Here is a 12,672-nt window from a genome sequence, read left to right as displayed (position 1 = left end):
GAAAGATATAAAAGGTGGGGGGAGGGGGGAGGGGAAATGAGGAAACTGGAGAAATCTGAGTTCATCCCTTGTGGCTGGAGGGTTAGTTCAAGGGAATTGACTGAGACAAGGTGGGGGGAGAGTTCAAGGGAATCGACTGAGACAAGGTGGGGGGAGTTCAAGGGAATCGCCACAAGGGATGAACTCAGATTTCTCCAGTTTCCTCATTTCCCCTCACCCCACCTTGTCTCAGTCGATTCCCTTGAACTCAGCACCGCCCTCCTAACCTACAATCCTCTTCCTGACCTCTCCGCCCCCACCCCACTCCGGCCTATCACCCTCACCTTGACCTCCTTCCACCTATCACATCTCCATCGCCCCTCCCCCAAGTCCCTCCTCCCTACCTTTTATCTTAGCCTGCCTGGCACCCTCTCCTCATTCCTGATGAAGGGCTCTGGCCCGAAACATCGAATTTCCTGCTCCTTGGATGCTGCCTGACCTTCTGCGCTTTAACCAGCAACACATTTTCAGCTCTGATCTCCAGCATCTGCAGACCTCACTTTTTACTCAAAGATTGAAACCTGGCAGAACCTAATGAAGATTTTTAAATTGTGAAGGAGGTTCAAGAGGGTAGGATCAAGAGTGTAGATGCAGTGCGGTTTGTTCTCTTCATAGAAAAGGTCAACGCCTGAACATACATGCCATGTTCTCCCTGATGTCATGGTCAAGTTTATCCCTTGACTGACATCACAGATGAAAACAGGATCATTCTGTAATTACAATATTTCTGAAGAGTGAAACACATTGTTAAAGTCCTTTTTTGACTTGCTTGAATCCGGATAAATGCAAGAATGCCAAATTTTAACGAATCACAACAATTTTGACCATTGGAGAAAAGGATAAAACCAAATCCATACCCTTTGATCCTGTGGTATGAATTGTTAATATGCTTTGAAATTTGGCATGTTTGCATTTGTCCTGATGAGCAGGAGATGAAAATCTTTGATAATCTCTTGTCTCTCCTTTTCAGCAAATTCAGGTTCTTGCTATATGTAGTCCAGCTGCATTATATCAGAAACCCCACTTCAAAAATGATGCTCTGGAAAGGCACTATATAAATGTAAGATCTATCTTTCTTTCAGTGTAGCAGGAAAGAATGGCTCATTCCTGAAATCTGCTTTGCCAGCCTCTGCTTCATGTACCTCGTGACCTTTATTTAACAAATATTTATCAGTTTGAGTCTTGATGGCTGAGTTATATTCATTCTTCATCTGTTGGGTCATAGCTACAGATCATGTGTGGGTTGTTATCACTGAGTGACTGTGGCAATTGTTTCCCTCTCCTCAACAATGCATCTACCGCTAATACCTTCCACTTACTGCAAAACAGAGGTGCAAGAGTGGGCCATTTATTCCCTTGAGTCTGATCGGTCAGTTAATTAGATCATCAATCATGATTTGTATCTTAACTCCCTCTACCTGAACTTAGGGGAGGGTAGACAAAGCTAGACAGATGGCCAGAATACTTCAGGTTAGGTCAGTTCTTCTGATTCTGGTTGTAAACTCAACATAGGAAGTGTCTAACTCTGATCAGTATTTGAGGATGTGCTCATAAAAAACAAATTAAAAGTTGAGCAGGTTCCTATGTGGGGCAGGATAGCAAAGAGTTCCTGAACCAGTTGGGATTTTCTTTCATAGCTTTAAGGTGATTTTTGTTTGATTTTATTTTAGCCTGGATCCAAGTTCCAAACTGACTATGATAGGACCATCTCGATTATTGATCTAGTTATAGAACCACCACCGCCACATACAGATACAGATGCAGATTTGTAGACAGGCTGGGGGCCTTTATGAAAATTTCATGCTGAAATCTGTCAAGCAGTTACCAGCTGTTAGCTCATCGTTGAATCTCCCTGAGGGCTGCTGGCCAGGAAGCATATGTCGAGCAGTCGGAATATTGCAGACACACAGTACTAGGGCTGAAGTGATTAAATTCAAGGGTTGTTTAAGGGTCACATAATATGGTTGCTTCCCCTTTTTAATAACCTCCTGCAGCCCCACAACCTTCCAAAATCTCTGTGTTTCTGAAATTCTGGTCTCTTCAGCATCCCTGATATTAGCTTTGGCTGGCCATGCTGAATTCCTGACCCTCTCTCCTTCTTTAACAGCCTTCCTGAAGGCTACCCCTTTGATCAAGTCTCTGACCATTTAACAGCATCTCCCCCTCAGCCGTGCGAGTGTCAGCCGTTGTTCCACAGTACTCACACCTCTGAATCAAGGACAATTGGATGTGTCATCTAGCCTGAGACTGGGCGTGCATAATCAAGGGAGTAAAAACAATGAGTGCAGATGCTGGAAACCAGATTCTGGATCAGTGGTGCTGGAAGAGCACAGCAGTTCAGGTAGCATCCCACGAGCAGCAAAATCGACGTTTCGGGCAAAAGCCCTTCATCAGGAATAAAAGGGGAGTGCCAGTGACACTGTCTTTTGGATGGGACATTAAACAGATGTCAGATCTGGCCTCTTTGAAAAACAACAGCCAACAAACTCATTCAGGTCAAAGCTTGCATTTTGATTTTTTTTGTTCATACACAGGATGTGGATTTTACTGGATGGGCCAGCATTTATTGCCCATTCCTATTTCTCCAGAGGGCAGTTAGGAATTAACCACATTGCTATGGGTCTGGATTCACATGTGGGCCAGACCAGGTGAGGATGGCAACTTTACTTCCTTAAAGGGTCCATCAGATGAACCACATGGGTTCTACCTGACAATCACAACAATCTCATGCCATGATTAGATTCTTAATTCCAGATTTTTATTGAATTCAAATTTTATCATCTGTCATGGCAGGATTTGACCCCAGGTTCCGAGAAAATTGCCTGGATTTCTGGATTAATAAGCTACCAACAATACTGCCCAAAAAGCTTTACATCATCCAGCACAAAACAGCCAACTTGATAGGCAACACATTCACAAGCATTCACTCGTTCTATCACTGATGCTCAGGAGCATAGTGTATACCTGCTACAAGGTGCACTGCGGAACTTAATGCAGACTCAACTGCCCAGAAGGACAAGGGCATCAACGATTATTCCATAATCAGCAGCACCAATTTTATATTTCAGATTTATTAATAAAACTCCAATCTCACTAGCAACTTTGCTGGGATTTGGATCCATGTGGAGTCATAGAGTCGTACAGCACGAGAACAGACTTTTTGGTGTTAACAAACTAGGATAAAAGGCAAGAGCCAAAACTGGAACGAAAAGAAGATGAAATAGATCAGAGAGTACAAGTGCAAGTGAAAAATCTACATTTTGGGCAAAAGCCCTTCATCAGGAATGAGGCTGGGAGCCTCAGGGGTGGAGAGATAAATGGGAGGAGGGTGAGGCTGGGGGGGAAGGCAGCTGAGAGTGCAATAGGTGGATGGAGATGGAGGTAAAGGTGATAGGTCGGAGAGGAGGGTGGAGTGGATAGGTGGGATGGAAGATGGACAAGTGGGACAGGTCATGAGGATGGTGCTGAGATGGAAGGTAGGAACTGGGGTAAGGTGGGGGGAGGGGAGATGAGGAAACTGGTGAAGTCCACATTGATGCCCTGGGGTTGGAGGGTCCCAAGGCGGAAGATGAAACGTTCTTCCTCCAGGCGTCTGGTGGTGAGGGAGTGGCAATGGAGGAGGCCCAGGAACTGCATGTCCTCGGCAGAGTGGGAGGGGGTGTTGAAATGTTCGGCCACAGGGCGGTGTGGTTGATTGGTGCGGGTGTCCCGGAGACATTCCCTAAAGTGCTCTGCTAGGAGGCGTCCAGTCTCCCCAATGTAGAGGAGACCGCATCGAGAGCAAAGGATACAATAAATGATATTAGTGGAAGTGCAGGTGAAACTTTGATGGATGTGGAAGGCTCCTTTGGGGCCTTGGATGGAGGTGAGTGGGGAGGTGTGGGCACAGGTTTTGCTATTCCTGCAGTGACAGGGGAAGGTGCCAGGAGAGGAGGGTGGGTTGTTGGTGGGCATGGACCTGACGAGGAAGTCATGGAGGGAACGGTCTTTACGGAAAATGGAAAGGGATGGGGAGGGAAATATATCCCTGGTGGTGAGGTCCATTTGTAGGTGGTGAAAATGGCGGAGGATGATGTGATGTATACAGAAGTTGGTGGGGTGGAATGTGAGGACCAGGGGGTTCTGTCCTTGTTGCAGTTGGAGGGGTGGGTTCAAGGGCCGAGGTGCGGGACATGGATGAGATGCGCTGGAGGGCATCATCAACCACGTGGGCGGTGAAATTGCTGTCTTTAAAGAAGGAGGCCATCTGGTGTGTTCTGTGATGGAACTGGTCCTCCTGGGAGCAGATGCAGCGGGTGCGAAGGAATTGGGAATAAGGGATGGCATTTTTGCAGGAGGCAGGATGGGAGGAAGTATAATCCAGGCAGCTGTGGGAGCTGGTGGATTTGTAGAAGATGTCAGTGTTCAGTCGGTCACTGTTGATGGAGATGGAGAGGTTCAGGAAGGGGAGAGAGGTGTCAGACATGGTCCAGGTGAATTTAAGATCGAGGTGGAATGTGTTCAACCTCCTCGTTGGGAACATGAGGTGGTGCCGATGCATTCATCAATGTAGGGGAGGAAAAGGTGGGGAGTGGTGCCGGTGTAAGTGCGGAAGATAGACTTTTCCACATAGCTGACAAGTAAACAGGCATAGCTGGGGCCCATGTGGGTGCCCATGACTACCCCTTTGGTCTGGAGGAAGTGGGAGGATTCGAAGGAGAAATTGTTGAGGGTGAGACCAGTTCAGTCAAACGAATAAGAATGTCAGTGGAAGGGTCCTGGTGGGGACGTCAGGAGGGGAAGAAACGGAGGGCTTGGGGGCCCTGGTCATGGCGGATGGAGGTGTACAGGGATTGGATGTCCATGGTGAAGATGAGATGAGACGTTGGGGGCCAGGGAAACAAAAGTCTTGGAGCAGGTGGAGGGCGTGGGTGGTGTCTAGAACTTATGTGAGGAGTTCCTGAACCAGGAGGAGAGGACAGTATCGAGGTATGTGGAGATGAATTACCATCTGCAGGAGCAGGCTGAGATGATAGGTCAGCCGGGGTAGTCAGGCTTGCAGGTCCTAAGCCTCCTCCATCGCCACTCCCTTACCATCGACGCCTAGAGGAAGAACGCCTCATCTTCTGCCTCGGGACCCTCCAACCCCAGGGCATCAATGTGGATTTCACCAGTTTCCTCATTTCCCCTCCCCCCACCTTACCCCAGTTCCAAACTTTCAGTTCAGCACCGCCCTCATGACCTGTCCATCTTCCTTCCCACATCCGCTCCACCCTCCTCTCTGACCTATCACCTTTACCCCCACCTCCATCCACCTATTACACTCTCATCCACCTCACCCCCAGTCCCCCCCCCCCCCACATTTATCTCTCGACTCCCAAGGATCCCAACCTCATTCCTGATGACGGGCTCCTGCCCGAAACGTTGATTCTCCTGCTCCTCGGATGCTGCCTGACCTGCTGTGCTTTTCCAGCACCACACACTCTCGACTCTGATCTCCAGCATCTGCAGTCCTCACCTTACCCTCTTGACACTTGCCACTTGTCAGCCCACGATCGTCCAGATCTTGTTGCATTTGAACAAGGACTGCTTCAGTCTCTGAGGAGTCACGGAAGGTGCGGAACATTGTGCAATCATTGACAAACATCCCATGTCTGACCTTATGATGGTGGGAAGGTCATTGATGAAGCAGCTGAAGGTGGTTGCACCATTGGTAGCTATGCCTTTGGCTGCGTGGGCCCTGAACATGGCCCCCATACAGTGAAGTGATGGATATTGAGGATGTGTGAGAAGCCAGAATGGGAATGTTTCTTACTCTAGGACGCTGCAGAATTTCCGGAACATTCTGTCTGGACTCCAGGGTTTCGCTTCTGATCTCTAATCGGATTAGCAAATTTCTCCCGTTCAGGAATCCCGTGATGGAATGATTGAGCTGAAGCACACTGACCTGCCCTGGATATCAAGAATATGGTGGGATATGGGGTTGTGGAAAGTCTGGGGTTGTTTTTATAGCTTCGTGGGATGTGGGGATTACTGACTAGGCCAGAAGTGTTTCCCCCATCCCTCATTGCCCAGAAGGCAGCTAAGAGTCAACCATGTTGCTCTGAGCTTGAAGTCACATGTAGGCCAGACTAGGTTAGGATAGCAGATTTCCATTCCTAAAGGACATTAGTGAACCAGATGGTTTTTACAACAATTGATTCCATGGTCACTGCAGGAGGAAGGTACTGGAGTGGGATGGGTGGGGAGGGAAAGGTGATAGGGTGGGATATGGGGAAGGTGACAGGGTGGGATATGGGGAAGGTGACAGGGTGGGATATGGAGAAGGAAAGGTGACAGGGTGGGATATGGGGAAGGTGACAGGGTGGGATATGGGGAAGGTGACAGGGTGGGATATGGGGAGGGATAGGTGACAGGGTGGGATATGGGGAGGGATAGGTGACAGGGTGGGATATGGGGAGGGATAGGTGACAGGGTGGGATATGGGGAAGGTGACAGGGTGGGATATGGGGAGGGATAGGTGACAGGGTGGGATATGGGGAGGGATAGGTGACAGGGTGGGATATGGGGAGGGATAGGTGACAGGGTGGGATATGGGGAAGGTGACAGGGTGGGATATGGGGAAGGTGACAGGGTGGGATATGGGGAGGGATAGGTGACAGGGTGGGATATGGAGAGGGATAAGTGACAGGGTGGGATATGGGGAAGGTGACAGGGTGGGATATGGGGAAGGTGACAGGGTGAGATATGGGGAAGGATTGGTGACAGGGTGGGATATGGGGAAGGTGACAGGGTGGGATATGGGGAGGGATAAGTGACAGGGTGGGATATGGGGAAGGTGACAGGGTGGGATATGGGGAAGGTGACAGGGTGGGATATGGGGAGGGATTGGGGTGGGGATTGCTGGTGAAGTGTTGAAAATTTGCCCCTGTGAATTTCGATGCGCATCCCCTCTTTAATTCCCAATGACCCTGAACATTGTAGGGTGAGGGGTAGGTAGAGGGATATTATTTTCATTCCCACTTCATGAAGGGACCATGTCATCGGGGAATTAGCGTTGAAATTGACAACTGAAGATGTGCTGTTGGGGGGCGGGAAGGAGACCAGGATTTAAACTGGAAGAGCAGTGGGTCTGAGCACATTGTCCCTGTGTGCTAGGTACATCTCTCATCAGGCTCTTGCTCGGAGCTGGAGGGCGGGGAGAAGGAGTTGGGAGGAAGGACTTTGGGGAGATTTTAGGAGGAATCACGTGCCCCCTCCTCTTTCTCAGCCAGCTTTTTTCTCTCTGTTTGTCTTCTTTTTTGCCTGGTCTTTGTTTGGAAGAGGGAGAGAGTGAGTCGTGCATCTTGCACAGAGTCAGAAGTTCCCGGACTCTGGTGAGTACAGCTCTCTGTTCCTCCTTGGGCTTTCAGAGTATGACCATTTCTGATCACAGGCTGCGATTTCGGGTCAGTTTCAATGTAAAACAAAATGAACTGGTCGGTCGTAGAGTATAAAACTTCCAGCAAAGTTTTACAAACTTTTGCGGTTATCTCACCTTGCCCTGTTTCTTTATTCTCTCTCTCTCTCTTTTTATTTAGTCACTCCCACCTCCCCCCCGTCCCTCTGAAACACTTGTCCCTCTCAATTCCGCGGGTTTTGAATCTTGCCCTCTCCATCAGACGTTTTTTTTTCGATCAAATCCCCCTACCCCCGCTCTGTGCCTGAGCTGCTGAAGGTGGGTTTGCTTTTTGTTTTAACCTCGGTCTCAATGTGCTTTTATTTTTCCATGTGGAAAGCTGGCGGGAAGGTTTACGGCGGGGAAAGGGGGAGAGAGAGAGAGAGTGAGAGTGTGTGAAAGAGGAGGAGGGGAGGGGTTGTTCGGATGGAGAGACCGAGCTGCGAGCCCACCTTTTGTCCTGGGACCGGGAGGGAAATGTTTGGAGAACACTGGAGAAACTAGGATTTTATCATCAGTCTTTCTTCTCCTGACTCTTTTTTCCCCCTCTTCCCATATTCACTCTCTCTCCTCCTCTTCTCTCCCCCCCCCTTCCAAATTCCCTCAGACTTCCTCATCCCTCCTCCGCAGAGCTCTGTTCACTCACTCCATCCTGTCTTTTTTGTGCTATTTGATCCCTCTGGGTTACAATGTGAATTTACAAAATGAGATTTCACTTCCGTTTCCCCTCTTTTCTTTTGAGGTGAGGGAACATCTGATTCCAATTCCCCACCCCCCGCCTCCCATAGCCCTAATTTATGAGCCTGGGACAGCAGTTGCGGGCTGATTGCCTACGGGAGGCATCACAGCAAAGCACTTTTCCCTCATTAAAACAACTCCCGCCATCCCCAATCCTGTTCTGATCTGGGACCTAGATTTGCTCAGGTGTCTCTGGGCAGGAACTTCACTCCAGGAACATGAATGTTTTAAAAAAAAATGAGAATGTTAGCATACGATACTATGAAATCTTTGAGGCATTCCAGATAGTAACAGCTCACTGTTTAAAACTAAAACCGTTTCCTCTGAGCCAGTCACAGTGATTCCTGACCCTCTTTGTCAATGGACATTGTCTCCCTGTGTATTTGCCTGATGCAGACCATTTCCCAATTTGAATTGGTCTGTCCAATCCCCTCTTAACCATCTCTGTTCTAAGGAGAATACGCACAGTTTCTCCAGTCTCTCCGCATTACTGGAGACCCTCTTCCCTGGAACAATTCCAGTAATTCTCTGCTCCATCTCCTAAAGAAGGGCTTATGCCCGAAACGTCGCTTCTCCTGCTCCTCGGATGCTGCCTGGCCCGCTGTGTTTTTCCAGCACCACACTTTTCAACTCTGGTCTCCAGCATCTGCAGTCCTCACTTTCTCCTGCTCCATCTCCAAGACTAGTATATTCTCCATGAAGTGTCTCAGGGCAGTTAATATCATTGGAAGAGTAATCCAGAGGCCCCTGCTAATGTCCTGGTGGGAATCTCACTACAGCAGCTGGTGGAATGTGAATTTAATGATCAAATCTGGAATTGGAAGCTAGTCTCTAATGGTGACTGTGAACCTTTTCTGAATTGTTAGAACATAGAACATAGAAAAATACAGCGCAGTACAGGCCCTTCGGCCCTCGATGTTGCGCCGATCCAAGCCCACCTAACCTACACTAGCCCACTATCCTCCATATGCCTATCCAATGCCTGTTTAAATGCCCATAAAGAGGAAGAGTCCACCACTGTTACTGGCAGGGCATTCCATGAACTCACAACCCGCTGAGTAAAGAATCTACCCCTAACATCTGTCCTATACCTACCCCCCCTTAATTTAAAGCTATGCCCCCTCGTAATATCTGACTCCATACGTGGAAAAAGGTTCTCATGGTCAACCCTATCTAAACCCCTAATCATCTTGTACACCTCTATCAAGTCACCCCTAAACCTTCTTTTCTCCAATGAAAACAGCCCCAAGTGCCTCAGCCTTTCCTCATACGATCTTCCTACCATGCCAGGCAACATCCTGGTAAACCTCCTCTGCACCCGTTCCAGTGCCTCCACATCCTTCCTATAGTATGGCGACCAAAACTGCACACAATACTCCAGATGAGGCCACACCAGAGTCTTATACAACCTATGCTTCACTAACCTTCTTTAGGTAAGAAAAGCTGTCCTTGCCCGTGTGTGACTCCAGGTTCTCAGCAATTTTTCTTATTTAGCCATAGGATCTGGGCATCAGGGGCTGATTCAGCATTTGTTGCCCATCCCTTGATCTGAGTGGCTTGCTTGGGTCATTTCAGAGGGGAGTTAAGGGTCTACTGCATTGTTGTAGGTCTGGAGTCACATGTAGGGTAGACTGGATCAGGACAATATTGTCCTCGAAAATAGGAGGTTGAGCTTTAAAATTCTGCAAAAGGGTTTAATGGGGTCAGTATTGAGAAGAGATTTCACTTGGGCAAAGACTAATCCATGGGGGGCTTGTCATTATAGTGTAGAACATTACAGCGCAGTGCAGGCCCTTCAGCCCTCGATGTTGCACCGACCTGTGAAACTAATCTAATGTCCATCTAACCCACACCCCATTCCATTATTATCCATATGTCTGTCCAATGCCCATTTAAATGCCCTTAACATTGGTGAGTCTTACTATTGCAGGCTGGCTGTTCCTCACCCCTACTACTGAGTTTAAAAAAAACTACCTCTGACATCTGCCCTAAAACTACGTCCCCTCATGTTAGCCATCACCATCTGAGGAAAAAGGCTCTCACTGTCCAACCTAACTAACGCTCTGATTATCTTATATGTCTCAATGAGGTCACCTCTCAACCTTCTTCTCTCTAAGAAATACAATATCAGTTCCTTCAGCCTTTCCTCGTAAGACCTTCCCTCCTTACCAGGAAACATCTTAATAAATCTCCTCTGAACCCTTTCCAAAGCTTTCACATCCTTCCTATAATGTGGTGACCAGAACTGTACACAATACTCCAGGTGCGGCCGCACCAGTGTCTTGTACAGCTGAAGCATGACCTCGTGGCTTCAAAACTCAATCCCCCTACCAATAAACACCAACACACCATATGCCGCCTTGCCATCCAGGTTGAGAGGATTGTTCACTTTCAGGGATTTATGCACCTGGACACCGTGATCTCTCTGTTCATCTATATTGCCAAGAATTTTACCATTAGCCCAGTACTCTGCATTCCTGTTACTACTTCCAAAGTGAACTACCTCACTCTTCTCCGCATTTAAACTCCATTTGCCACTTCTCAGCCCACCCCTGCATCTTATTTATGTCCCTCTGTAACCCACAATATCCTTTGGCTCTGTCTACAACTCTGCTTACCTTAGTGTCATCTGCAAATTTACTAACCCATCCTTCTATGCCCACGTCCAGACCATTTATTAAAAATGACAAACAGCAGTGGCCCCAAAACAGATCTTTGCTGTACGCCACTAGTAACTGAGCTCCAGGCTAACCATTTCCCACCAACCATCACCCTCTGTCTTCTTTCGGCTAGCCAATTTCTGATCCAAACAGCTAAATCACCTTCAATTCTGAAACTCCATATTTTGTGCAATAGCCTACCATGCGGAACCTTATCAAATGTCATTCCTGGTGAAGAGCTCTTGCCTGAAACGTTGATTTTTTTTTTCCTGCTCCTCGGATGCTGCCTGACCTGCTGTGCTTTTCCAGCACCACTCTAATCTAGACTCTGATCTCGAGCATCTGCAGTCCTCATTGTCGCCTGAAGTCCACATACACCACATCAACCGTTTTACTTTCATCCACCTGTTTTGTCACCTTCTCGAAGAACTCAAGGTTAGTTAGACACGACCTACCCTTCAAAAAACTGTGTTGTCTATCACTCGTCAAATCATTCCTTTTCTAGATGATTATAAATCCTATCTCTTATAACTTTTTTCGAAACCTTACCCACAACCGAAGTAAGACTCACTGGTCTATAATTACCAGGGTTGTCCTGACTCCCCTCCTTAAACAAGGGAACAACATTTGCTATCCTCCAGTCTTCTGGCACTATTCCTGTTGACAATGATGACCTAAAAAATCAAAACCAAAGGCTCCGCAATCTCCTCCCAGAGAATCCGAGGATAAATCCCATCCAGCCCAGGGGTCTTAACTATTTTCAGATCTTCCAAAATTGCTAAACCCTACTCTTTGTCAACAACATTCCCATCTAATCTTGTAGCCTGTATCTCTGTATTCTCACTAACATTACCCTTTTTCAATGTGAATACTGACAGATATAGTATACCAAGTATGTTATTGCAAAATATCTGCAGCAAAGCAACGGGCCACCTGACTTGATTGTTCTTTTTGCTGATGTTTGCACTCCATTCTCCTCCCATCAACGTATCCTTCTGTACTTCTCATGATTACCCAGCTTCGCCTCTAATTCTTTGCCTCTTTAGGTCTATAATGATACTTCGACCGCTCCCTCTGGGACTGAGTTCCACATTCACTGCTCTCTAGCTGAAACGGTCTGTCTTGAATTTCCAATTGGATTTATCCCAGAATCATAGAATTGTTCTGGTGCAGAAGAGGCCATTCAGCCTCTTATTTTTTTAGATTACTTACAGTGTGGAAACAGGCCCTTCGGCCCAACAAGTCCACACCGACCCGCCGAAGCGCAACCCACCCATACCCCTACATTTACCCCTTACCTAACGCTACGGGCAATTTAGCATGGCCAATTCACCTGACCCGCACATCTTTGGGAGGAAACCGGAGCACCCGGAGGAAACCCACGCAGACACGGGGAGAACGTGCAAACTCCACACAGTCAGTCGCCTGAGTCGGGAATTGAACCCGGGTCTCAGGCGCTGTGAGGCAGCAGTGCTGCCCACTTCTATTATCTCATTTTGATTTCCTACCTTTTTTATCCATACTTCAACCCTTTGTCAAGGGTTCTCCTGTGCACAATTTCTATCCGTATAATCATTCAACTCCCTCTTGAATGCCTCAATTGAATGTGCCTCCATCACATTTCCAGGCAGTGGATTCCAGACCCCGAATACTCGCTGTGAAAAATGTTTCTGCACATTACCCTTGCTTTGTTTGCCCATTTAAACATGAGCCCGTATCATCCTTGTTTCTTTTGCAAATGGGAATACCTTTTCCCTATCTGCTGTATCCAGCCTGTTCGTAATTTTAAAATACTCTAATAAATCTCCTCCCATACTT

At 47.6% G+C, this 12,672-nt stretch overlaps 1 protein-coding gene across 3 annotated transcripts in view; it reads left to right on the top strand.

The window, feature by feature from the left end:
- The first annotated feature begins 7,296 nt into the window (after positions 1-7,296).
- LOC132817709 (gap junction gamma-1 protein-like) overlaps positions 7,297-12,672 on the top strand; it is a 62,943-nt gene continuing 57,567 nt past the window's right edge. The window contains exon 1 of one of the 3 annotated variants that reach the window (XM_060828236.1): positions 7,297-7,394. The gene's annotated coding sequence lies outside the window, so the exon portion shown is untranslated. The remainder of the gene's footprint in view (positions 7,395-12,672) is intronic. The other 2 variants (XM_060828235.1, XM_060828234.1) reach the window with 2 other exon arrangements.

The sequence above is a fragment of the Hemiscyllium ocellatum genome, chromosome 7 (assembly GCF_020745735.1).
Source record: "Hemiscyllium ocellatum isolate sHemOce1 chromosome 7, sHemOce1.pat.X.cur, whole genome shotgun sequence".
Taxonomy (NCBI): Eukaryota; Metazoa; Chordata; class Chondrichthyes; order Orectolobiformes; family Hemiscylliidae; genus Hemiscyllium; species Hemiscyllium ocellatum.
The sequence above is the reverse complement of the archived record's forward strand: the minus strand, read 5'-3'. Positions and strand labels throughout refer to the sequence as shown.